Genomic DNA, 5,654 nt, shown 5'->3' on the forward strand with positions numbered 1-5,654 from the left:
AGATGTTTACATATTAACGGCAGAGAAACAAAAAGCCAAATATAATCATCCACACATTTACAAGACAGGAAAATACTTATAAGGCATTAATCGAATAAATAAATCCTTCGTATTTCTGAAACAGCTGACACCCTTATAATAGCTATGATAACTTCGTCAAAGAATTTAAATTCTCCAGAAAATCTTTCGAGCTTCGAAGGATATTCACTCTACTCGGAAATTCATACGAAGCCATTTCATCACACTCGGACACAGCTCTTCTCATTCCCAGCTGTCTCCCTTTGTTTATATGAAGTATTACATCCATTACCTACAAGTAATTGTTCGTTATGGTGCATTGTATATTGATACTCTCACCTGATAGTTTGTACTAGTTTTTAAGAGAATCTTATAATATTTGAATATTTTTTAGGTCCGCTCATGAATGGCAGAAGCAAGGGACAATGGCAATAGCCTAGCCCCCTCTCCACCTAAACTAGGACCAGGGAGGGCCAGGCAATGGCTGCTGCTGTTTCAGCAGGTAGACCTATAGGCTCCCCAAAACTCTCCATCCTTAGTTCACAGGGATGGTGAGTTAGCAGCTACTAAAGGAACTAACAATTTCGTGCGGGGCTCGAACTCCAGTCTGGAGATCACCAGGCATGGACGTTTCCAAGTGGCCACCAAATATCTTTTAGAATTATCATCGTAACGCTGATGGATTGTAGTGTATTTTCTCCTTTTCTGATATTATCTTATTCTGGGAATATATTGAATATCTCTATCGAATATAACGCATAATATAAATATAATTTGATCTTGAAGGCAGAGCACACGTTCCAATTAGAATCAGATCACTGCGGGGCTTTTTATTTGGAAATTCCATTGCTCATCCTCTCTTTCCCTGACAACCTATACAGGTATGCTGCTGTTTGGGCCAGGATAACTGATCTCCCAAAGCTTCAAGGTCAATTGTCTTCAATAGATAAGAGGGTAATTTTCACACTATGCCATACTGATTTTTTTTAATACCAACGTAAAAATAAACGGTAGTTTTTTTTTCAAGACTACTTGTCTCTCTGCCATATGAAGAAATCTTTCGATTTTGTTGTATTCAATTCAGAGTTATCAACATAAAATATAAGGTAATTTTCCAATTTTCTCACTTAGCAGTACAAAAAAAAAAAAAAATATTTCAGTGATACCACCGTAAAATAAACGGTAATTTCACAACATTCATTTTCTTCACTAGGATGGAAAAACCAATCTTTTTTGTCAATTGGGTTAGGCAGTTTTAGTTATTTAGTTTCTAAACTGAATATCATCCGGAGTTTTAACTCCGAGTGGTACAAATGGAATTCCAATGTCGCCTGAGTCTCTCTCCCGGGGCGCGTTGCTGCGATTGTAGCTGACTAGATACACAACACATGAAATTATCATATGCAGATTTTCGCACTTTTTGACATTTTTTTTTTTTTTTTTTTTTGGTCTTTACACAGTTTTACTTACTGATATTATTTTCTTTGAGATCGTGGTGCTTGATACTGATATTAATACAGATACCAATAAATATTAATAATGATAATGATAATATTCATGATAATAATGAAAATGAAGAGTTAACAAAACATAATAATAATAATAATAATAATAATAATAATAATAATAATAATAATAATAATAATAAGGACATTAAACACAGAAAAATATATCAGGAGAGGAAACAAATAAAGCTATATTTAAAGCTAAAGATCTACTGAACTATGCAAATTTTTTGAGCAGCTTAAAGAACAAACGGTATGTTCCCTAAGCGATGACCAGATAATTATCCTACAGATATATTATAACACTCTCTTCTTGCTGCTTATGCAAATGTTGGTACGAACAGTGTTCGACAGATTTAAGAAAATGTACATCTCTCTCTCTCTCTCTCTCTCTCTCTCTCTCTCTCTCTCTCTCTCTCTCTCTCTCTCTCTCTCTTTAGTACCATTATGTCCCAGACTTTTCCCCGTATTCTCTCTCTCTCTCTCTCTCTCTCTCTCTCTCTCTCTCTCTCTCTCTCTCTCTCTCTCATCCGAAGTCTACACAAAATGTCGTGCAGTTCATAAATATAGGTCTTTAGACTTGAGTTGTGGCGGGATGTTGCAATAACAACCCCCACACCCTTGAATCACACTAAACAGACAATTATCTCCTCAACACAAACTTTCCCCTTACTTTATCATAAACTGGACTTTTAAGACAAGAAGGACATAAAAACAAACCATAACCTTAAAACTATATTTATTAAAACTAAAATACATCACAAACCATCCACAACCAAAATAATCACATGAAAGTAATAAAAAAAACTTAACGCTAAATATATAATTAAAATAAAAACCTTCCACAATCAAATAAACCCTAAAAAAACTTAAAACTAAAATAGACCACAACCAATTTGTATATATTATTTTATAGGACACCAACACTGTCCTCAACACAAAGCCAAACTGTCTTTTATGGCAAACTACCACTATCACTTCTTTGTGGTCAACTATTACACTGGGTGGCAATTTGTCACCACAACTTCCCTGATTAGGGTCGTTGTTATTATCATCATCATCATCATCATCATCCTCATCATCATCAACAGCAATCTTAATTCAAAGGCCAGGTCATCATCGGTTCAGCAATCCAAAAAGCAGTCCAAAAAAATCGTAATACAGGCCAGGTCATCAACAATAAATCCACTTTCTAACAAATTTAGTCTCTCCAAAGGAGTAAGTCTCTCCAAGGAATAAGTACTCTAAGGAGGAATCATGGCTCGGAATATAAATAATCACTTCCACGCTGGTAGAAAAATAATAGAATATGATCCAGCATTCGCAACAGCCTCTAGCTGCAGTCAAAATCAAAATAAGCATTCACCCAAGACATTCACCACTGTCGTAACCTAACTAAAACATAAACAAACAATCTCATTTAAACCAACAGTCTTTCTCACCACAAACAATCGATACACTAACTACTCTCTCTCTCTCTCTCTCTCTCTCTCTCTCTCTCTCTCTCTCTCTCTCTCTCTCTCTCTCTCTCTCTCTCTCTCTCTCTCTCTCTCTCTCTCTCTCTCAGGATTTGGCAAAAAACAAAAATAAATATAAAACAAAAATAAATCCTTCACATTCCTCCCCCCTTTCTTTGCCAAATCCTACTACATTTTCACACAACCACTTACAGTATTTTTTTCATTACCCAGTCGCAGTCGGGAACGGGACCTCTACTCCGAGTAACTGGGCCTCCATATACTCTCTCATTCACTTCTTCCTTATTACAATCATTCGCTACATTAACACTATTCTTATCTAAATCCCTATCATCTAATATATTATGTACAATCATATCTACCTCGTTCTCATCTGGCCCTAAAATTACACTAATTTCTATAAACAGTTCATCCATTTCATCAAAAACATTCTCAACTTTAGCAAAAGATTCATTCATGCTACTTATCATTCTCCTATCTCTCACTCTTGCGTTATTCATTCTTTTTTTTACATTATCTAACGAAAAGCCACACACACTATAGGTATCATTCATACTCATCCATGATTCATCTGTATTAACACATTTATCTTCCATACACACTTGTACATTTACACCCTTGTCATATTCTTTTCTATTCTCACTTTTACTTATAAAATTTTCCCTTTTTTCATCCTTACTTAAAACTTTCAAACGCGTCTTTTTCCTATATTCAACTAACACTAATTGTTTATTTCCCAGCCCTAACTTCTCATGCATACTAGATTCATACTTGCTCATTTCCAACCAACTATTCATCCCATTCTCACAAACATTGATCCTATTCCTTCCACACACACAGAGGAGGACTCACCCAGCTGAACCCTCGTACACTCTAGTTTCCCAAACATCCTGGCTGACTTAATCCCTTCCTCCTATATACTCTAGCTACATGCCCATCTGCGCCACATTCAGTACACTTACCCCGCGGCCCCTAGCACATTCTAGAATAATGACCATCCTTACCACAATTACCACACATCACATTCATACGATTACTATGACATCTACTTGCTATGTGACCAGTCATACCACACCGATAAAATTTTACCCCTTTCTCTCTCTTGCACTCGCTAATTCTATGCACTACCTCACCACATCCAAAACAAGCACCTAGAGCCCAATTACATTCATTTTTCTTATGTCCTCTTTTCCCACACCTATAACACTTCTCTTCATGGACACAACTACCTGACCTATCTCGCTGCACACTAGCACTCCTATCCCTCCAAACCTGATTCCCTTGCCTAAACCTTTCATTTGACCTTACAGGTATTCCCACATTACTCTCCCTAACACTCCTATCTACTACACTATCAGCTACCCTCTTTGGTCCTCTCATAACAGCATCTCTAAAACTAACAAATTCTGGCACACTTTCCTCCATTCCAGTTCTTACATTCAGAGATTTGCTTTCTTTCATACACCTATCCAACTCGTAATCCTCAACTATCTCTAAAATATCCCCCATGTCAATCTCTCTTGCGTCCACCTCATTTTCTCCTTCCGTTTCAAATTAATAAATTCATACACATTCTCAGGTATGGTGGCTAAAAACTTCCTCATTAACTCCTTATTCTCATTTATGCCTTCATCCCCATACTTCTTCCTAGCTAACGTTTCCAACCTACATACATACATACATTGATATAGCTTCTCCTGCATTCATCCTTGCCTCATCAAAATCATTCTTACGCTTATACCTAACACTCCCTTTTATACGTTTTACCTGCTCAATTATTCTCTTTTTCACACTTTCATAATCAACGTCACCTACACTCATTATCACTCCATACATCGTCAACAAATACCCAGTCAAATATTCTCTTAACTCCCTAGCCCAAACTCTCTTACTATCACCATACTTATCCTGACAATACTTCTCATACTCCCTAAAGAAAACCATATACATCCCTACTGCTATGCTCATTGAACCTTTCACACCGAGGTACCTCTCTCATAAACACAGTCTTACGCACATCACGTTCATTCTCACTGATATAATTATTATTTGTTTTACAAGTTTTCATTATAATCACTAGATCTAAATGTAAGTTCTGACTTATGTGGTAGTAAACGTGAACGTTAAAATTCTGAATTATTTGTTAGATTGTACGTACGTTGTTCTATTTCAACGGATCGTTACAACTTTGGAAATAAACTAAAATTTACACTTAATTTTTCTTGGCATAACTGCAGATATATATATATCACTGCCTACTCCCTTGTTACCTCCTTCCTCATTTGAATATAATGAATCCACTTCAACACTTAAATTCCGATCCTTAATAATTCCCTTCTTACCCTTTTTATTACTTACCACTTTCACCCATTCACGATTATCCTTGATATCATCCTGACACTTTTTTTTCTCTTTCTTCACATCACTTTTACATTTCTTCTCATTCTTCCTATCACATTTTTGTTCATCCTTACTATGCTTAATTCCCTTATCTTCAATCTCACCATCACTATCACTATCACTTCCTTTCCCATTATCATCTACCTTAACCTTCTCTTCCACCAGCAACCCTTTACCCGTAGCAGAGGCCACTCCTCCGACTGCTCCTTCACCCATGAAAGTTTTCATCATTCCCATTACTTGCCCCATCATA

Source organism: Palaemon carinicauda, chromosome 10 (genome assembly GCF_036898095.1).
Source record: "Palaemon carinicauda isolate YSFRI2023 chromosome 10, ASM3689809v2, whole genome shotgun sequence".
Lineage (NCBI taxonomy): Eukaryota > Metazoa > Arthropoda > Malacostraca > Decapoda > Palaemonidae > Palaemon > Palaemon carinicauda.